The 21,659-nt window shown below is 52.7% G+C and overlaps 1 protein-coding gene and 1 long non-coding RNA gene across 9 annotated transcripts in view; one reads left to right on the top strand and one right to left on the bottom strand.

Moving 5' to 3' along the window:
• Positions 1–21,659, bottom strand: part of LOC137462409 (uncharacterized) — a 405,163-nt gene that overhangs the window by 267,438 nt on the left and 116,066 nt on the right. The gene's annotated exons all lie outside the window — the stretch shown is intronic.
• HIVEP3 (HIVEP zinc finger 3) overlaps positions 1–21,659 on the top strand; it is a 253,756-nt gene that overhangs the window by 95,322 nt on the left and 136,775 nt on the right. For 7 of the 8 annotated variants that reach the window (XM_068172672.1, XM_068172674.1, XM_068172675.1 and 4 more), the window contains one exon: positions 15,111–15,182. The exons of the other annotated variant lie outside the window; for it this stretch is intronic. The gene's annotated coding sequence lies outside the window, so the exon portion shown is untranslated. The remainder of the gene's footprint in view (positions 1–15,110; positions 15,183–21,659) is intronic. 8 annotated transcript variants of the gene reach the window in all.

Genomic DNA, 21,659 nt, shown 5'->3' on the forward strand with positions numbered 1-21,659 from the left:
CTTGACACTCCTCAACCCCTCAGAGGCACCAGGGTGTTCATAAATTAAACTTTCCCATTCTGAGAACACCCCAGAGGATTTTGCTGTCTCCATTCCTGGAAAACCCTCGGGCTTTGAGCACTTCCAGCATTCCTGTGCCTGTGCAGAGCTGCAAAACCTTGTCCAGCCCCGAGGTGCAAACAGCTGGGAACAGAAGGATTTGGGGCAGGAGGGGCCAGTCCGTCTCCTACCCTCATCTCCCCTCCTCCCGCGCAAAAGGCGGCTGGGAAGGAGAGGTGAGCGGTGGAATTTGTACAGAGGTGACGGCCTCAGGTGCTTCCCAAAGAGATAAAAACCTTCCCCTCGTGTTCTCCTCACTTCCAGCATCCAAAACTCCTCCCGCTTCCCCTGCCCAGCTCTGAGCCAGGTCATTTCCCAGCTCAGAGGTCCTGGAAAAAGTGTGCTAAATGAATGTGTTGTCAAAAATAAACCAACACGAGATAGGGATCCTCCCCCTGGGGCTGGGGCCGCTCCCACCCCTGCCCTGGGGGTCTCTCAGAGGAATTTGGGGTTTGCGGGTGATGGAAGCAGCAAAGTGGAATCTTTGGCAGCAAGTGGAATCTTTGGATGGAAGTGGAAAGGCTTATCCTGACATCAAGACAAGGAAAATCATGGCTGGGGTGAAGGAAAATTCATCCTGAGAGCACAGGAAGGTGAGATCTGACACGGGGCAGGGCATTTAGGTCGCAGGGAGTCAAAACTGCAGCCAGAGCTGCCCTGGGGCACCACGGCTGCACATTTTGGGTGTGATGTGGTGCCCGGGCCACGGCTGGGTGCTGGCACACCCTGGGCACTGCCAGGGGTGTTTTATAGCCTGATTCAGGTGAAATCCTGCCTGTTACAGACATTTGTGGGACGTTTTTATCCCTCCAGATCCTACAGACACCGCTCAGTGCTCCTTTGGGGCATCATCTGTGCTGCCAGTTCCCATAACAACTTGTGAATTCAGCACCGCAAAGCTGCTTTTTAATTATTATTAAAAAAAAAAAAAAAAAAAAGAGAAGAAACCCAGCCCAAATTCTCTTGTCTTTTGTCAGCTTCTGAAGCACTCGGATCCCTGGCAGGCTGCCTTTTCTTTTCTCCTCCTCTTTTCCTTGTTTTCCATGAAAAGGAGCCCAGGCTTACACTGAGAAGGGCCATTGCCATTATTTATAAAGAAAGAGGAATATTGCCTATCCAGCTTTGCAGATACTGGGCCTTGGCAAACACTGAGAGTGGAAGGGAGGGGGATGAAAAGGTTTGGGTGTGCTGGGTGCTGATTTGGGTGATGGATTGGGCTCTTCAGCATCTCCCTGACAGGTTTATTTAGAGCTTCTCTTTGCTCCGGCCTTCCCCAGGCAGTGCCACTCATTCCTGGCACTCCAAAGGAGTTAAACCTGAGTTTAAACGCAGGAAAGGGGGATAAATACCAGCGATAAAACTCCCACCGGCAGCACCCCCGGGCAGGGACCACTCCCTCCCCTGCCCTGGGGGCCTCTGCAGAGGAATTTGGTTTTTTCCTGGTGATGGAAGCAGTTGGAGGATTTAGATGGATGTGGAAAGGCTGAGCCCGACATTCAGACAAGGAAAATCATGACTGGGGTGAGCTAAAGTTCCAATGTTTTGAGTCCTGAGCTCAGCAAGATGAGAATTGAGGAGCAAGGCGTGGGGAGGGAATTTTAGGGTGTGTAAAACACGCAAGAATCCTTGGGGGAAATGCCCAAATATTTTATAACTCGACATTTTCTGTGTGGACATTTATAGCCCACACTGACCATTACCAAGGACTAAAAATTATCATTTAAAATTATGATAAAAATTATGATAAAATCAGAGTTGAAGTCATCCCTGTTCTTATAAGTTCTTTGCCCTCACTGAGGTTTCCTTGCCCAGGTTTAAAAACTTATTTTTAATTCACCATCTTGAATGGAAAGCACTAAAGGATGGGCAGCACTTTGTGCCACTGCTTTTCTCTTCCTGTCAGAGAATCCCAGAATGTTTTGGGTCAGGAGGGACCATAAATCCCATCCCACCCCTGCCCCTGCTCCCACCATCCCAGGCTGCTCCAAGCCCTGTCCAGTCTGGCCTTGGACACTTCCAGGGGTAGTTGTTTTTTTTTTTTTTTTTTTCCATAAAAATGCAGTGAATAGTGGTCTAAATTCAGCCTTACAGCTGCTGAGGGCCATCAGATGTGACTTTGAAGCTGCAGACAGAGAAATTCTGCAAATGTTGGCACCCAAGGAATTGGAATTGTGTTGGGATGGAGCCACGTGGCATCATCTGAGCTGGGAATGGGAAATACAGGGGGCTGTGGGCAAAATGTGTACTCTGGGCAGTTAATTTCTGGAGTTTATGATTAGTAGCCACACCAGATTTTAATGTAGTGCTCAGTCTGTGCAGTGGAAGGGTTAAAATCCTGATTTTATCTGAGGACCATCCATCCACCCTCTGCCAGGCATGAATTCCTGGGTTTGGTGCTTTTAAGGACAATGCACTGCTGCTGAGGAGGAGGAATATTCCCATTTGAACTCGATTATCTGTCAATTTCAGTGCAATTGCATGAACACAAAATTAAATTTACATTAAGGTACTGTAGATAATGGGTCGACCTTGCTGATATCACTGGCCTGGGTTTCTTGGCTTTTTCACCCAGGAGCTGAACGAGACAGAAAAATTACACATAAAGAAAGGAAAAGAACATTTTCATAGATGTAAATCCCAATTTTTGAACATAATGTGATAAATCAGGGTCATGGGGCCAGCCGCGATCTTGGCACTTTGCAAATAAACCTCCTTTAATTAAAGCTCATCTCTTCCTTCCCATGATTTTAGGAAAAGCAAATGAGGCAGAGCTGTGTTGGCTGCAGCACCAGGAACATTCCCGTTAATCCTTGGGGATGTTCCTGCCCTGCTGCTGGGACAGCACCAGCGGTGGCAGTGAGCTGTTCCCTCGTGACAGGGACCTGGAGGGGCTGGAGCGTGTCCAGGGCAGTGGATGGAGCTGGGAAGGGTCTGCAGCCCCAGGAGGGGCTGAGGGAGCTGGGAACGGGCTCAGCCTGGAGAAAAGGAGGCTCAGGGGGGACCTTGTGGCTCTGCATGGCTCCTGACAGGAGGGGACAGCTGGGGGGGTCGAGCTCTGCTCCAGGGAAGAGGGACAGGAGGAGAGGGAACGGCCTCAGGTCATACCAGAAGTTGGATTTAGGTTGGATTTTAGTAAAAATTCTTTAATGGGAAGGGTGACCGAGCCTTAGATAGTGGAATCACCATCCCTGAAGTCTTCAAAAAACCCATGGATGAGGCACTTGAGGTTGTGGCTCAGTAGTGACCATGGTGGTGGTGCTGGGCTGACGGTTGGACTCCAAGATCTTGTACGTTCATCCCAGCCCAGTGATTCCATGGTTCCATGATTCCCTGCCTCCAAGGTTCCATGATTCCCTGACTCCATGGTTCCATTGTTCCATGAGTCCATGGATCCATATTTCCATGGTTCCATGATTCCATGTTTCCATGGTTCCATGATTCCAGGATTCCATATTTCCATGATTCCCTGACTCCATGGTTCCATGAGTCCATGGTTCCATGTTTCCATGGTTCCATGATTCCATGGTTCCATGATTCCATGGTTCTATGATTCCAGGATTCCATGTTTCCATGGTTCCAGGAGTCCTTGGTTCCATGATTCCATGGTTCCATGATTCCATGGTTCTATGATTCCAGGATTCCATGTTTCCATGGTTCCATGATTCCATGGCTCCATGATCCCCTGATTCCATGATTCCATGGTTCCAGGGACAGGTTCTGGGTGTCCAGAACCCAATTTGCTAATTGGCTCCACCAGCTCATTCCCACAGCCCTGGGGAAACCTGGGAGTCCCGTAGGGAGCTGGGCCAGCAGCAGCACCCAGCACCAGCACCCGCAGCTCCTGCCACAGCCTGGGGGACATTTGCCAGCTCTCACCCGAGCCCTGGAGCCCCGGCTGTGCCAGGGCCTTGTGCAACTTCCCCTCGTCTTATTTGTCCAAGCCCTGGCTTTTATTTGCATCCCTCTCCAGATCAATGGGTGATGTTGCTCAATTTTGGAGTTGCTGGAAATCCTGGCGCTCCCAGGGCTGCTCCAGGAGCACATGGAAGGTGTCCCTGATGTCCCTTCTTAAGCGGCTGTGGCATTTTTTCCTTCTTTCAGAGAATCCCAGAATGGTTTGGGTTGGGAAGGACCTTAAATCCCATCTAGTGCCACCCTGCCATGGGCAGGGACACCTTCTATGATCCCAGGCTGCTCCAAGCCCCGTCCAGCCTGACTGGGGACACTTCCAGGGATAGGAATTTTATTTTTTTTCCATAAAACCCCAGTGAAAAGGGCTCTAAACTCAACCATACGGATGTGTTTTTGCATTTTTGGGAAGCAGGGCACCACCCTGCTGCCTGTCTGAGATCATGTCCCCAATCCAGGTGTAGGAGAGCCGGAGGGAGCAGAGCCTGGAGCCCCAAGAGCAGGTGAGGATTTTCAGGCGTGTGTGACTCAGAGCCAGTTTTCATGGGAGCTGTAAAGATCCCTTTCCCCAAAGCCAGGACTTCTGCCATGACAAATTTCCAGCTGGAGTGCGGAGCTCAGAGGGTTCTGTAGGGGAATTTTTACTTGGGGTGAGGCATTGATTTCGCATTTGCTTTTCTGACTCTGCTGCTAAAATTATTATTCCAGTCGGACTGAGCTGATCCTTGCTAATTTAAGTGTCTAAAATAAAGTTATGAACGAGCTGTGTTTTCCATGAGTAACGTTCCCATTCATCCCTGACTTCATGGCAGTGAAATCATTCCCAAGAAGCAACGAGTGGGCTTGGAAAACACCGGAATCGTTTCAAGATGATAATTTAGTTCATCACGCTGGAAGTTTAACATTTATTTACATTTTGCGAGGGGAAGGTGAAAGCCCATCAGGATCAGCTTTTATGGAGTCTTTCCCCTCTCATTCCTTTGATTTTTGTCACCAAATTCCAGAGGCTCCAATGTCACCTGCCAGAGTCATTGGTGTCATTTCCCTGAATCTTTTTCCCCACTTAAGTAGGAAAACTGGGCTTCCACACCACTTCTACTCCCTAAACTCTAAATTAGCCTCAAATACGACCCCTGGGAAATGGCAATTTTAGCTTTTCCAGATGTGATCGGATTAAACTGGATTTGGGCAGCAGTGGGATCGATACCTGCGAGTTTTCGGGATGTTTTCCCTGTGCATCCTCCCAGGGAATAACCCTAGCTGGGATTCTGCAAAGCTCTTGGCACAGGGAGGAGCTGGAAGAGCTCAGCCTCTCGGAGCTGGATGTGAGCTTGGCTCTTCCCCTGGTTTATTTTCGAGGCTGCAGCAAAGTCTGTCCCGAAGGCGGGCTCTGGATGGGGCTGTCCCCAGACTTCGCTCTGCTCCTGAAAAATCCCATCTCCCTCGCTCCTCTCCCATTCCCTGGGGCCAGAGGGAGGCTCCTCACGGCATTTTGGGGTTGTTGATACTTTGAGGTGCTGCTAGCAGCATTCAGGCATTTGGATCCCCTCATCAATTCGAATTAACCCCTTTGCTGCTGAGCCAGGCAACGCTGAGCACCTGAGTTCCGTGTTCCTGACGCAGTGGGGTTAAAATGTCCCTGAGAGGGGACAAAATCTGCACTCGGGGCAGGGCTGTGCGTGGAGAGGCTGCCAAGGTGTCCCTGAGTGGGGACAAAATCCACTTCTACATTGAGTTTGTGCATGGAGAGGTTCCCAGGGTGTCCCTGAGGAGGGACAAAATCTGCACTCAGAGCAGGGCTTTGCATAGAGAGGCTCCCAAGGTGTCCCTGAGTGGCGACAAAATCCACTTTTACAGCAGGTTTGTGCCTGGAGAGGCTGCCAGAGTGTCTCTGAGGGGGACAAAATCTGCACTCGGGGAAGGTTTGTGCAGGGAGAGGCTCCCAGCGTGTCCCTGAGGAGGGACAAAATCCACTTTTACAGCAGGTTTGTGCATGGAGAGGCTGCCAGGGTGTCCCTGAGGAGGGACAAAATCTGCACTCAGAGCAGGGCTGTGCATGGAGAGGCTCCCAAGGTGTTCCTGAGTGGGGACAAAATCCAATTTACATCAAGTTTGTTTGTGGAAAGGCTCCCAAGGTGTCCCTGACTGGGGAAAAAATCCACTTTTACATCAAGTTTGTGCGTGGAGGGGCTGCCAGGGTGTCTCTGAGGGGGACAAAATCCAGTTTTACAGCAGATTTGTGCATGGATAGGCTCCCAAGATGTTCCCGAGGGGGACAAAATCTGCACTCGGGGCAGGTTTGTGCATGGAGAGGCTCCCAAGGTGTCCCTGAGGGGGACAAAATCCACGTTTACAGCAGGTTTGTGTGTGAGAAGCTCCCAAGGTGTCCCTGTGCCCGCAGGGTGCTGGCTCGGGGGGGGTCACAGCGCTGACTTTTGGTGGAGCTACTCTGAAGTGCCCAGTTTGAAGGAGGTTCTGGGTGTGCAGACACCTCTCCAGGTGGTCCTTCAGCAATGTTCTCATCTCCTGGCACTCCCAGATCACCCAAATTCCCCTTTCAGCTGTGCCTAGGAGCAGCCTGGCTCCTAATGGGATCTGTGTGGTTTTGGTGTGCTGATTTCTATTTTTGGGGTGCTCCTGTGTGGTTTTGGGGTGCTGATTTATATCTTTTGGGTGCTCCTGTGTGGTTTCAGAGTGCTGATTTACATTTTTTGGGGTGCTCCTATGTGGTTTTAGGGTGCTGATTTATTTATTTTGGGGTCCTCCTGTGTGGTTTGGGGTGCTGATTTCTATTTTTGGGGTGCTCCTGTGTTGTTTTGGGGTGCTGATTTATATCTTTTGGGTGCTCCTGTGTGGTTTTAGGGTGCTGGTTTATTTATTTTGGGATGCTCCTGTGTGGTTTCAGGTTTCAGAGTGCTGATTTCTATTTTTTGGATGCTCCTGTGTGGTTTCGGGGTGCTGATTTCTATTTCTTGGATGCTCCTGTGTGGTTTCAGGGTGCTGATTTCTATTTTTTGGGTGCTCCTGTGTGATTTTGAGGTACTGATTTATTTATTTTGGAGCGCTCCTGTGTGGTTTTGGGGTGCTGATTTATAGTCTGGGCTCCTGCTCATGTTGAGTTTTGGGTTCATTTGGCAGCAGGGTGAATATCAGCCTTTAGAACAGCAAGAAATGGGAGCTGTTTTGCTTCTCTGGTGGTGTCTTGCTCCTCTTCACCTCGTTGCCTACAAGCTGAGCAGGGTTTGGAGCATCCCTGATCCCTCCCTACCCACTCGGAGATCCCAGCAGCCCTTCCCAGCTCTCTGTCCCGAGGGTTTTCCCCAAAGCTGTTCCAGCCAGATGGAAAATCCTCCCCAGGCAGCTCCTCCAGCACTGCAGGTGTGTTTCAGGCATTCCTTACAGATTCCTGCCTTCCCAGGGATGCTCAGGAAGGGCCTGAGAGGCTGATGAGAGGATTTAGGGGATCAGGGGGGATTCCAGGGTTTTTTTTCCTTGACATGGAGCTGAGTCTCCCAGTGAAAGTTCATTAAGGCAGAGCTCTGCGTCAGGAATTAATGCATGGAGTGAGTCAGGAAAGAGAATTTCAATTAAATGATTTGAAATAATCAAGTTTTTGGCTTTAATTGAGCTGCAGCTGGCCTCGTGGTGCTGAAGTGTGTGAGCCATATTCTCCTCTTTCCAGCTGGGACACACTGGGAACAGCAGGAATGGCAGGGCCACGCTGCCCTCGGGTTGTGTTTGCTGTCTGTGCCAAGGCAGAGGAAATTCCCACTGGAAAAGGGAATTCCAGAGGGGTTTGTGCCCTGCTGGGCATCACCAGACACTTCAGGGACCCAGGGCCAGGAGATGCTGCTGCTGTGCCCAGGGAAACTTGAGTTGGAGAAGTCCTGCTGGAGACAGAATGGAGAAAAATCAGCTTTTCCAGAAGGAATCTGCTGAGGAAAGGGGCTGTTGGAAATCTGGGCTCCAGCGGGGGCAGAGCAAGGTGAAATCAGCTTCACCCCCAGGCAAGGGACCCGTTCCTGCCCTGCCACCGCTGTCCTCGGGGGACTGCCCCAGCTCGGTGTCCTTGCTCCACCTTGGGAGTTTGTTTTTGTGATTCTCAGGCTGATTTCTCCTTCCCACAACCTGCCTCATTAGCAAAACACAACTCCCCAGAAATTTCTTTTCAATCTGGCGTTTCCACCCATCAATTATCTGCAGGTTTTTATTCCCTCACACTTCTTTTTCTCTTTTTTTTTTCCTATTTTTCTTTTTTTTCCTTTCTTTTTTTAGACTTACTTAAATGCAACATGCAGCTTTTTCTTCTTTAACTTCTCCAAAGGGATCAGTGTCTCCAGAATCCAGAATCCCACACTGCTGATAGCTGAACACAGGCTCTGACCAAACCTTTCAGCAGGAAACCCTGACCCTAAATAGGCAGAGGAAGAGTTTTGGGGTTACATTCCCATGCAGAGGAGGTTCATTGGAGACATTTGGCCAAAAGCCCACGAGGAGGAATGAAGGAGATGATTGTGCTCTTTGAGGTTCAGGGTTCCAGAAAAGCCTGGGGTGAGCCCAGCACCCCAAAAGTTGCACTGAGCAGTTTTAGGCGATAGCATTGCTGCTTTCCCGGGATTTTGCCCTGCTCTTATTTCTGCAGTTGGAACTGCAGTTGCTCCTTCCTTTTTTTTTCTTTCCTATTTTTTTCCCTTTTTTTCCTATTCTGTGCAGTTTTTGATGGGGGCATTGACAGAGCTGGAGCAACATGAGGGCTGATCTTTGCAGCATCACCAAGCTGGGATTTTTTTATATCACTCCAAGCCAAACCCAGACTTTTCAGGCATTCCCACAGCTCAAACCCCTGCCCTGGCACGGTGCCTGGTGCTGCTTGTGCCACATCCCAGAGCCTGGTACCCCAAACCTTCTGATGGACACCTCTGTCCCCAGCTCTGATCTCGTGCCCGGGCCATCTGCTGCCTCTGGAGGTCTGGGCAGGTCTCCGTGTCTCAATCTGAACAGACAGGTGTCTGCTGAGGAAGGCAGGAGCCTCCCTTGAAATGGAAAATGTAAACCCTCTCCCTGCAAACTATTGTAATTTTGAAATTAAGGAGCTCTCAGACAAAGATATGGGAATAGGAATAACAGTTCTTTACTAGGAACATTAAAAATACAAATGCAATAGCACAAACAAACCAGTGCCAGAGTCAGAGCAGGCCCTGGCAGCCTGTGGGTCAGGCTGGTGGCAGCAGTCCCATCCCATGGTGGCTCAGCCCTCCTGCAGTGCCAGCTGTGCTTCTGCTGGAGCAGGGATCCTGCACAAGGGTGGAGTTTTCCTCTGAAGCTCCAGGGCTGCTGGAGATGGGCCTGGGCTTCCTCTGGGAATGCAGTGGGGAAGAAAGCTGCTCCTCTGGGAATGCACTGGGGAAGAAAGCTGCTCCTCTGGGAATGCACTGGGGAAGAAAGCTGCTCCTCTGGGAATGCAGTGGGCAAAGGCTGCTGTGGTGTGCCAGGGTCAGATTGTATCCAGGTAGGAATGCTTGGCTCCTCCCCTGGGCGGAGCCTCTCCCCATGGGATGATGGAATTTTCTCAGCCGTGCAGGGACACTCAGTGGCCATGAACAGAAGAGATCTCCTGGAGGGAGGATTGGCTGTGGGAGAGATAAAGAAAACTGCCCAAAGAACAGCAGAGAGCTGCCCCAGCTCTGACAGATGGGATAGAACACACAGCCCAGCTGAACCTGAGCCACGCTGCCAACCAGCAGAGCGGGCTCAGCCCTGACACAGAGGGGTTCAGATGATTTTTTTGGCCCTTCCTTGCCACCCTCTCTTTGGGATGGGGCCACGAGCTGGGTTCGAAGGAGCAACCAGGCGAGAGAAAATCCCCCTAAGCTGAGCTCAGGGACATCTCAGGACATCTCTGCTGCCTCCAGGTGCCACCAGGCGGGCCGGGGATGTCACCAGGGCTGGGAGCAGGCTTGTGTTGCCTGTGACAACCCGGGATGGAGGCTGCTTGCCAGGCACACACAGACTCACGTGCACGGGTTGCCATAACAACCAGCCTGGAGTTTTTATGGATCCTGGGCTCTGTTTGCCAGCATCCAAAGCACCTCCGTGGGCCTGCAAGCCAGGAGGGAAAGGGCTGCCCCGGCGCTCTTCCCACCTCCAAAAAAAAGAGGCTTAAATCAGGAATGATGGGCAAAAAGTGTGGATTAATGATGGAAAAAGTGGGAAAAGAGAGTCAAAAAGGATTCAGTGCTGTGCTGGTGTTTTAAAAAAAGAGCCTTAAATCAAGAATGATGGGCAAAAAATGTACATTACTGATGGAAAAAGTGGGAAAAGAGAGTCAGAAAGAGTTTGGTGCTGTGCTGGTGTTTTAAAGGAACCTGGGCTCTGTTTACCCTCATCCCACCTCTCAGAAAAAAACAAAACAGAGAAACAGAGCCTTAAATCAGGAATGATGGACCAAAAGTGTGGATTAATGATGGGAAGAGAGATGGGAAAAGAGAGTCCCATAGGCTCAGTGCTCTGTTGTTGCACAGGGAAACGCTGGGCTGGAAGTGCTGGGATTGGTGACCCCAGCCCAGACCAGCGCCACTGCCAGCAGAGCCACCGGTGCCAGCGGCGTCTGCAGGTGACAAATCAGGGGTAGAGATTCAGCCTCTGACCCAGCCTGACCCCGGCTACAGCTGGGAGCTGCCAGGCAGGAAGGGGACAGGGCTGGGACAGGGCTGGGGCAGCAAGTGCCACCCCCAGCCTGGGCTGAGCCCCCATCGTGGGCAGCAGGGAAAGGAGGATTCTGCCCCTCTGCCCTGTTCAGGTAATTCCCCACCTGCAGAGCTGCTCCAGCCCTGGGAATTCCAACAGCAGCAGCACCTGGAGCTGCTGGAGAGAGCCCAGAGGAATCCATGGAGCTGCTGCAGGGCTGGAGCCCCTCTGGAGCCAGGCTGGGAGAGCTGGGAGTGCTCCCCTGGAGAGGAGAAGGCTCCAAGGAGAGCTCAGAGCCCCTCCAGGGCCTGAAGGGGCTCCAGGAGAGCTGGAGAGGGACTGGGGACAAGGCCTGGAGGGACAGGAAACAGGGAATGGCTCCCACTGCCAGAGGGCAGGGATGGATGGGATCTTGGGAATTGGGAATTGTTCCCTGGGAGGGTGGGGAGGGACTGGGCTGGAATTCCCAGAGCAGCTGTGGCTGCCCCTGGATCCCTGGCAGTGCCCAAGGCCAGGCTGGACACTGGGGCTTGGAGCAGCCTGGGACAGTGGGAGGTGTCCCTGCCGTGGCAGGGGTGGCACTGGATGGCATTTAAGGTCCCTTCCCACCCAACCCATCTGTGGTTCAGCTGTACCAAAATTCCATGATGACCACCCTGAATCCCCCTGCCACCATAAATGACATTTACTCTGTGCATTAGGGATTGTCTGTAGCACCAGAAACCACCAGGCTTCCAGGGCAAACCCTTGCTCCTCCAGGGCTGGTGGTGCCCTTCCCGCAGGGATCCATCCTGGGCAATGAGCCCTTCCCGCAGAGGTGGATCCCGGGATCCAGAGCCCTTCCCGCAGGATGGATCCCGGGCAATGAGCCCTTCCCGCAGGGATGGATCCCGGGATCCAGAGCCCTTCCCGCAGGGATCCATCCCGGGCAATGAGCCCTTCCCGCAGGGATGGATCCCGGGCAATGAGCCCTTCTTCCCGCAGGGATCCATCCCGGGCAATGAGCCCTTCCCGCAGGGATGGATCCCGGGCAATGAGCCCTTCTTCCCGCAGGGATGGATCCCGGGCAATGAGCCCTTCCCGCAGGGATCCATCCCGTGCAATGAGCCCTACCCGCAGGGATCCATCCCGGGCAATGAGCCCTTCCCGCAGGGATCCATCCCGGGCAATGAGCCCTTCCCGCAGGGATCCATCCCGGGCAATGAGCCCTTCCCGCAGGGATGGATCCCGCGCATTGAGCCCTTCTTCCCGCAGGGATGGATCCCGGGCAATGAGCCCTTCCCGCAGGGATGGATCCCGGGCAATGAGCCCTTCTTCCCGCAGGGATGGATCCCGGGCAATGAGCCCTTCCCGCAGGGATCCATCCCGGCTCCGGGAGCTCTGCTCTCCCTCCCTGGGGCTGCTCCCCGGACACGGAGAGGTTGCGGAGCTCACGGGGAGCTCTGGAGCGCTGCAGAGCCGAGCTATTTCTGGAGCTGGAATGTTTGCGCGTCCCGCCTGGCTCCCTCCAAATGTTTTCCAAGGAGTGCAGGAGGTAAAATAGAGCAGCGCTGTGCCCGAGCCAGCTTTTCCATGCCTTCCTTCCCCGGGCTTGCACGTGCGGCCCCGGGCACGCAGAGGGATGTGCAGGCCACCAGCAGGGAGGGGCAGGGCACAGCAGCTGTGTGCCGGCAGCATGTGCATGGATTCGGGGCAGAAACGCTCGGATTTGGGGCAGAAACGCTCGGATTTGGGGCAGAAAAGCGCGGATTTCGGCAGGGCTGGAAGCCCTGAGGAGCAGGGCAGTCCCACTAGGGGAAAGGAGGGGCCGGGAGAAGGAAGGACTGGGAAGAGGGAAGCGGCAGAGCGAGGCATCACCGCAGCTGCTGCAGCCCTGCTTCCAGCTCCCCTGCGGGAGGAGGGGCAGCAAAACCAATTTGGATGGAGCTTGGGGCTCCGGCGACACTGGTCCAGAGCCCCCTGTGCTGTCACCTCCCAGGTGTGACAGACCAGAAATGCCATGCTTGACTCCCACAATTAAAAGGCAAATTTCATGTATCTATGCCAGGAGAAGTTTTATAGATTTAGAGGTGTGTTTTACCCCTCTTGCGCTGTTATCAGGGCTGCCCTGGGTTTGGGACATTTGGGAGGGTGGGCTCGTTTCCATGGCAACAGCTGCCCCCAATCAGGATGTCAGGAAGTGATCTCCAGCACTGGACAGCCAAGGAGGAGTCAGAACTTTGTGAGGGGCCAAAGGGTTAAAAGGTGAAACCTCCACTGTGTGGGTGAGCACATGGTGGGAAAATCCTCTGCTCCTGGCGCTGTGATATTTTCTCTATTCAGTCTTCTGTTGGATTTTTGATAAGGTTTTAATAAACCTTTTAAATTTTTGAAAGTGAGGATCATTTCTCACACAAGGACACAGCTCTGCCTCCCCCTGCCACAGCTGGGCCCTGCTGCCACAGGGGTGTGCAAACATCTGCCAGCTCTGGCTGATCCAGAGAATTCCCACTCCAGTTACTCCTGCACAACCCCAGCCCGTGTTTCTGCTGCTTTCCTTCCTTCTGGCCCTTTTCTTCCCTCCGAGTGGCAGCAAGGGGACACTGGGTGACCCCAACTAAAGGGTCTCAGCCAGGGGAAATGAAATTGTGAATTTGGAGCTTTTAGGAGTGAAAGTGGCCCCATGGGCTGAGAAAATGCTTTTGTAGCATTTCCTTGGGCTTTCTCCCTTGTTAAACGAAACCTGCATTTTGTTTTATCACAGCTCCAAATTTAACATTGGAATGTTTTTTTTTCTTAGTGCAGCATTGCTGGGTGGGGTGGTTTAAATTCACCTGTGCCTTCAGTTTATGGCCCAGTGATTTCAGGCATCCTCAGTGCTCACATTCAGCATTTGTTAGTGCAGAGGAGATTTTGCAGTGACATTGTGTGGAGTTTTCTGTATTTACTAGGGGCTCTTTGAGTGCCCAAATGCTTTCAGGAGAAGCCACAGATAAAGCTACAGCTTTGAAATGATCTGATTGAATCGCTGGCAGCAGAAGGGATGCTGGGGGAGATGTTGGGAAGAGTTCCTGCCTAAAAGTGTTGGTTCCATTAAATCCTCACAGTCTGACCTGTCTGGAGTTATTTCCTGCTGTGTAATGAGAAATATTAATTGTAGGAGGCAACAGGAGTAACCCTGGATGGGTGTGTGTGTGGATGAAGTTCTGCAGTACCTCCTCCTGCTCCTCCTGCATTCCCAGTCCCAGTAAGCCACTGAGGATGCTCCAGGCCACCACAGGGATGCCACCTCTGTCACCCCTGCAGTGTCCCCACACTTGGGGCCACTGTCCCTGGGGCTGGAGACACCTTCATGGACGGTGCCCAGTGGCAGCCTCCTCATCCTGACCTTTTTCCCTGCAGCCAGGATGTGTTCTGGCTCATCCTGGCACTGCTCAAACCCAGGCTGGACACTGGGGCTTGGAGCCCCTGGGACAGTGGGAGGTGTCCCTGCCATGGCAGGGTGGCACTGGATGGGCTTTTAGGTCCCTTCCAACCCAACCCATTGTGGGATCCCATGTTTCTGGGATTCTGGGATTCTGTGAACATTGTTAAGCCAGCCCCAGCCTTCTGAACATCATTTTTCCTGAGTACCTTCCCATAACCTTTCCCATAACCTTTCCCATAACCTTTCCCATTTACTTTTCTATTAAAGTTTAGCCCCACTGAGGTTGGGAGTGGATGAACCATCCTTGACAGTGCCAGAGCCCAGGGCAGAGCTCAGCTTTATTTCCCTGCTCTGAATTACTCAGATTGGGGCTGAATTTGCACTCCCAGCCCAGAATTGCTCAGGATGGGGCTGAATTTGCACTCCCAGCCCTGAATTGCTCAGGATGGGGCTGAATTTGCACTCCCAGCCCTGAATTACTCAGACTGGGGCTGAATTTGCACTCCCAGCCCTGAATTACTCAGACTGGGGCTGAAATTGCACTCTCAGGCCTGAATTACTCACTATGTGGCTGAATTTGCACTCCCAGCTCTGAATCACTCAGGATGGGGCTGAATTTGCACTCAGGGTCTGATTTTAGGAGAAGCAGAAACCCCATCACCAGCCAGGCTCCCATGCCTGGTCTTTGTGTCTCTGGAAATGGATCATTCCACGTGCAAAGAAAACTCTGCAGTTCTGCTCCTCTAAAATTATTTGCTTGCTAAAGAGAAGAGGAGAGCACAAGGAAAAATGCCTAAAAAGATAAAGCCAAAATGGTGACAGAAGGGTTGAGATACGGAGGGAAAGGGCGAGCAGGGAAAATCCCTGAAGTGTGGATGGGAACAAGGAATAAAATCCCTGCTTAGGGAGCAAGGAATAAACTCCCTGATTTTTGGAGAGGCTGTCAGTGTCTCTGTGGTACAATTCCAAGCTGCCTCATCTCAAGAATGTCTCTTCTCTCCCACCCCAGGCACCCTTTTCCTATGAACACCTGAGTCTCCTCCGCCTCTCAGAGGATGCACCTGTAGCAGCTTTCCCACAGGTAAGAGCTCAGCTGTGGCCCCAGTGCCTGCTCCAGGGGTTTTGGAGGTGTGGGGATCACAGACCCCGTGCCCCCAGGGCTTTGGGGTGTGGTGATCACAGACCCTGTGCTCTCAGGGCTTTGGGGTGTGGGGATCACAGACCCCATGCTCCCAGGGCTTTGGGGTGTGGGGATCACAGACCCCATGCTCCCAGGGCTTTGGGGTGTGGGGATCACAGACCCCATGCTCCCAGGGCTTTGGGGTGTGGGGATCACAGACCCTGTGTTCTCAGGTCTTTGGGGTGTGCGGATCACAGACCCTGTGCTCTCAGGGCTTTGGGGTGTGGGGATCACAGGCCCCGTGCCCCCAGGGCTTTGGGGTGTGGGGATCACAGACCCTGTGCTCTCAGGGCTTTGGGGTGTGGGGATCACAGACCCCGTGCTCTCAGGGCTTTGGGGTGTGGGGATCACAGACCCCGTGCCCCCAGGGCTTTGGGGTGTCGGGATCACAGAACCCGTGCTCCCAGGGCTTTGGGGTGTGGGGATCACAGACCCCGTGCCCCCAGGGCTTTGGGGTGTGGGGATCACAGACCCCATGGCCTCAGGGCTTTGGGGTGTGGGGATCACAGACCCCGTGCCCCCAGGGCTTTGGGGTGTGGGGATCACAGACCCCGTGCCCCCAGGGCTTTGGGGTGTGGGGATCACAGACCCCGTGCTCTCAGATCTTTGGGGTGTGGGGATCACAGACCCCATGCTCTCAGATCTTTGGGGTGTGGGGATCACAGACCCCGTGCCCCCAGGGCTTTGGGGTGTGGGGATCACAGACCCTGTGCTCTCAGGGCTTTTGGGTCAAGCCCAGGCCTGGTTTTGTGATGGGTTCTTTGCTTTTTGTGGGGTTCCTGCAGGTTTTGTGCCCCTCTGAGGTGACACAGCCCCAGGGGGTTGCAGTTCCTAGAGCAGGCATTGGTGACTGAGCATTAAAAGATGTTTGGAGGGGTAAGGTCTGGTCCAGATTTGGTTTTTCTCTTTGTTTCTGCTGACAGAGGGCTCTGGTTTGGTTTGTAGGTGATCCCATCCAGGTGTTCACAGTGATTTTCTGGCCCCAGCAGCTGTGGTTTGCAGGGTGAGGGTGGAGCTGGCAGCTCCTGCTGCTGTGATTTTCCTCCTGGCTCTTCAGCCCACAGCTGAAAACATCAAATATTGAGAAACAGAAGCTGCTGCTGGGTCTCTCCCCTCGAACATGACCAGCAGTTCCCAAATCCCACCTCCCCTGCAGCTCTGCCTTTTCCCCTGGCAAACTTCATAAAATCTCTTCATTTGCTGGTGAAGTTTTGCCTTCCTAGGGGATGCTGCCTGCCCAGCTTTGGGGGAAGTTTGTGGGAATAAAGTGCTGTTCATGGAGCTCTTGGAAAGCCAGGTGCTGCTGGGCACGGACGTGATCTGCCCCAGGACAATTTAGGGACTCAGTTCCAAGTCTGGCGCTGGTGTTGGGTGGATTTTAAGGACTGGGAATCACTTGGCTGATGTGAGCCAGGTGAGCACGGGCCTAGAGTGGAAAATGGGATTGTTTTATCCACAGGGATACACGGCCTCTGGCTGCAGCCAGGCTGTGGGATTTTCCCAGGTAAAATGTGGTGGCACGGGATGGAAACATCTGGGCATGGGCCAGGCTGGGGGAGCTGCTGCTGTTGCCCCTGCAGAAGGCAGAACTGTTTTAGGCAGGATTCAGGGTGGTCGGGGCAGTCCCGGGGAGCCTCTGGCTGAGCACTAATTGGAGGGGACAGGTTGTGCTCCCCGGGAGCGGCAGTGACAGCTCAGAGCCGCCTCCACTGATAAAAAAAGCTGATTATCCCCGACCTTTCCCTTCCCGAGTGTTCCTTGCAGTGGCCCTTCAGTCGAGCCTGGCTCCTGCCCTCCATTCCCGGCGGCAGCGGGACAATAAACCCAATAAATTAATCTGCTGTGTCGTCTGGCCACCCCGCACCCCTCCTCGCCGTCCTTTTTGGCAATCTGTCATTCCAAATTTTGGTGCGGGGCCAGGAGCTGAGTAAAAACTCCTCGGGCAGCTGGAGCGCGACACAATGGGGGTTAAATGGGGTTTAAAAGGGGTTTAAATGAGGTTTAGCGTGTTTGTAAACAACTGCACTGAGCGGGGCGCGCCCAGCCAGAGCCGGTGAGAGTAGAATTAATTCCCGAGTGGAGATGCTGCGCAGCGGGCAGGGAAAAGGGGAAACATCCCCCGTGCTGTGGTCCCCGTCAGCTCCGGGATGCCACCGAGGCTGCCGAGCACTGGGCTGGCTCTTCCCGGAGCGGTGGCACGGCAGGAGATGAGCAGGGACAGCTGAAGGGGCTGGGAGGGCGGGGATGCTCCGGTTTGGTGCCAGCTCGCCTTGGAAATCAGCTCGCAGGGAAGGAAGATCAGTGAAGGGAATGAAAGCTTCTGGCCTGTCAAAATAGCCCCGTTTCTACCGAATTCACACAGCTTGTTCCTGGTGAGGAAAAAAAAAAAAAAAACAACCAAAAACAACAACCAAAAATAGTTCAGTGGTTTCTTTGCAACAGGGAATTAAAAAAAAAATCCTGTACTGAGGAGGGAACAACATGGAGGGGGCAAAAAGCTGTAGTTGGAGCACATGGATTGGATGATCCCAGGTAATCAATTTTGGTGAAAAAAACTGAATTTCCAGGGATTTCCCACTCTGCTGCTGAGAGCTGTGAGGGGAGCGGGGCTGACACCAGAGACCACTGCTTACACCCACAGGAGTTCTTCTAGTGGGGAAATCAGGGAGGGAAGATCAGTGAGGGGAAATCAGAGGGCTCTGAAATGAAGCCCTTGGTGTGAGCCGAGCCAGCCCCGCGGGTCCGTGCTGCTCCTCCGGGGCGGGTCCCTGCCCTCAGCACCGGGAGAGCAGGAATTGGCTCAGCCAGCCGTCTAATTAATGAACTCACGACGTGCTGGGATTAAATGTTATTGAACCTTGGAAGTAGAGCAGGGGAGATGAAATGTAAGCAGAGGTTGGGAGGGGGAAGGAGGGGCTGTGCCACACGGGGTGCCTGCCAGCCCTGGTGCCCTTTGGTGCTGAGGGGTGCTCAGGTTATCCACAGGTAACTGCAGGTGATGGATTAGAGAATCCCAGAATATCCAGAGTGGGAAGAGACCCACAGGTGTGAGAAATGATCCTCACTTCCAAAAATTTAAAACGTTTATTAAAACCTTATCAAAAATCCAACAGAAGACTGAATAGAGAAAATATCACAGCGCCAGGAGCAGAGGATTTTCCCACCATGTGCTCACCCACACAGTGGAGGTTTCACCTTTTAACCCTTTGGCCCCTCACAAAGTTCTGTCCATCGACTCCTCCTTGGCTGTCCAGTGCTGGAGATCACTTCCTGACATCCTGATTGGGGGCAGCTTTTGCCATGGAAACGAGCCCACCCTCCCAAATGTCCCAAACCCAGGGCAGCCCTGATAACAGCACAAGGGGGGTAAAACACAACTCTAAATCTATAAAACTTCTCCTGGCATAGATACATGAAATTTGCCTTTTAATTGTGAGAGTCAACCGTGGCATTCCTCATCTGTCACACAGGGATCATTGAGCCCAGCCCTGTCCCTGCACAGACCCCAAACAACCCCACCCTGGGCATCCCTGGAGCTCTGGCAGCCTCGGGGCCGTGCCCATTCCCTGGGGAGCCTGGGCAGTGCCCAGCACCCTCTGGGGGAAGAACCTTTCCCTGAGCTCCAGCCTGACCTGCCCTGGCCCAGCTCCAGCTGTTCCCTGGCTGCTGTCCCTGTCCCAGAGCAGAGATGGGAGCTGCCCCTCGGGAGGAGCTGCAGATCCCTGTGCTCTGCCCTCACTGTGCCCTGCTCCAGCTGCACACACCCCCACACCACACCTGGTTTTACTCCAGCCAGGGCGGTTCTACTTTCCCTACCCAGCTGCTCTGGAATTTTACTGACCCTTCCCTCTCTTCTGCAAGTCTGACACTTCTGGCCATGAATTCCCTGATCCCATCTGAAGTGAAAATGAAGTTTCTTTTCCTTTTCCCCCAATTTTTTTATTGACAAAATGTCATGCTCTATCTACCTCTGCCTATTTCTCCATGGTAAGGGATGGCAGCTCTGTATTTACTGCCTTCAAAACGATTTGGGGTCTGCTGGGATGGAAATTGAAGTCACTGCTCACATGTTGCACCTTGGTTCTTCCTCTTTCTCAGAGTTCTTCCTCTGCTCCCAGAGTTCTTCCTCTCTGCTTGGATGGCACAGCTTAACCCTGCTGGGCTTTCCAGGAATAACCGAGTTTTTTGGATAAGTGGGGATGTGGGGTGTGTGCAAACCCACCGGCCCTCACAAGGGCTGCAGCACAGCCCTGGCTTTTTAGGGAATACTGTTTTGCCTGCTGGATCTCCAGCATCCCACATGAGCTGTCTTCCCTCCTGACAGCTCAGGGGATAAACTCCATGCTAATTTTAGCTCTCCGTCCAAGGTGGATAGCTGAGGTTTGGGCACCATCAATGCCTTATTCATAAACCTACAAACACTGTAAAAAGAAAGGGGGGGACGAGGGGCAGCAAAGGTCCCACCCTGAACGTGTCTGCTCCACCAGCAGCTGCAGCTTTGGCTCGCCGGGAGAACAGAACAAGCCTGGGTTGTTCCTTCAGCAGCCAGGAAAGGGCTGTGTGTTTATATTTAGGGCCCTGTCAGTGTGTGCACTGAGTGCAGGTGGCACATGAAAATCTGCCATGATTCCTTATCCTGTTTATTGCTGGACTGGCCTGAGCTCCCTGGGAGAGCTCTGAAAATTTCCTCATGGCTGTCTCTGGATTTTGGAGCCTTTGGGTGTTTTTTGGTGTTTGTCCCTGGGGGGTTTCTCCTGTGCACTTTTTGGACAGAGTTTTGCCCAGAACCCACTTTTTTTTTTAGAGCAGGTTGGTGGCTTCTACCACTTGGAGTCTGTGGGGAGCTGGGATTTGGGATCATTGGGTTTTGGGATCTTTGGGATGTGGGATCATTGGGATGTGGGATTATTGAGATTTGGGATTATTGGGATATGGGATCATTGGGATTTGAGATCTTTGGGATTATTGGGATATGGGATTATCAGGATATGGGATCATTGGGATTTGAGATTATTGGGATTTGGGATCATTGGGATGTGGGATCATTGGGATTTCTCACTGGATAAGAGAGCAATGAAAATGAATAGGTGGGGATGAGACCTCTTCCAGCAGGCAGGTGGTCCAGGATCTGGGTGTGGCAGCTCTGAGCTTCACTTCTGACCTTGAACTCTGCTCTGAGCTTCACCTGTGACCTTCATCTCTGCTCTGAGCTTCACCTTTCCACCCCCTTTCCACTCCACAGAGTTCCCCCTGTGGCTGTGGAACTTGGGGACACGGTTTGGTGGCACTGGGTTGATGGCTGGCCTTGGTCTTGTCCAGCCTTGGTGATCCTGGGATTCCCTGGGCTCTGGCTGAAGGAGACCCCATTCATCTTCAGCCTTCCTCTCCCTCCAAAGCGAGAAATGGGGAAAAATGGGAAAAAACTCAGAACTGGGTCCCTAATCCCACAGCTCTTGGTGTGTTCCCAAAGTGAGAAATGGGGGAATGCTTTCTCAGACTCTCTAATCCCACAGTTGTTGATGTATTGCCAAAGTGAGAAATGGGCAACAACAGGAAAAATTTGGATGAGCACCTCATCTCACAGCTGTGGGGATCTTCCCAAAATGAACAATGGGGGAACACTTTGAGAGTCCTTAATCCCACAGCATCTGGGTTGCTCCTGAAGTGAGAAATGGGAGAACAGTGGGGAAAACTCTGAATTCAGAGTCCCTAATCCTGCAGCTGTTAGAATGTTCCCAAAGCAAGAAATAGGGAGACAATGGAGAAAATTCAGAACCGAGTCCCTAATTCCGGAGCTGTTGGTGTATTCCCAAAGCATGAAATGGGGGAGTGATTCAAAAGCTTAGAATCTCTGAATCCCTGCAAGGTGTTAGGATGTTCCCAAAGCGTCACCTTGTGGCTCCTGGAGCTGCCAAACCCAAGTCAATCCTCACCTGGAGACATCTGGATTTTGATGGGTTTGGCTTGGCAGGAGCTGGAGAGGACAAAAAACAGGGGGTTTGAGGCATTGGCTGGTGGAGCTGGACTGCAAAGTCCTGGTGGGGATTTACAAGTGGCAGCTGGGGTTGGCCCAGGAGGGAGCAGCATCTCTGGAGAGGCTGGAATTCCTGGAAAATGTGAGTTTCATGTGGCCCTGAGGTAGAGCTGGGCAGCAAAGATGCTGCAGCTCTCCCCTGATATTCAGGAGGGGAAAGTTGGACTCATGACTCCACATCATTCTTCAATTGAAATTCCACCCTCACGGGGAAGAATTTCAGCCACTCCTCAGGAACTGCTCACTGAGCTTGCCCTGGCAGTGAGTAATTCTTTAATTGCTTCTTGTCTTAGTTTGAACAGACAGGTGTCTGCTGAGGAAGGCAGGAGCGTCCCTTGAAATGA

The sequence above is a fragment of the Anomalospiza imberbis genome, chromosome 25 (genome assembly GCF_031753505.1).
Source record: "Anomalospiza imberbis isolate Cuckoo-Finch-1a 21T00152 chromosome 25, ASM3175350v1, whole genome shotgun sequence".
Taxonomy (NCBI): domain Eukaryota; kingdom Metazoa; phylum Chordata; class Aves; order Passeriformes; family Viduidae; genus Anomalospiza; species Anomalospiza imberbis.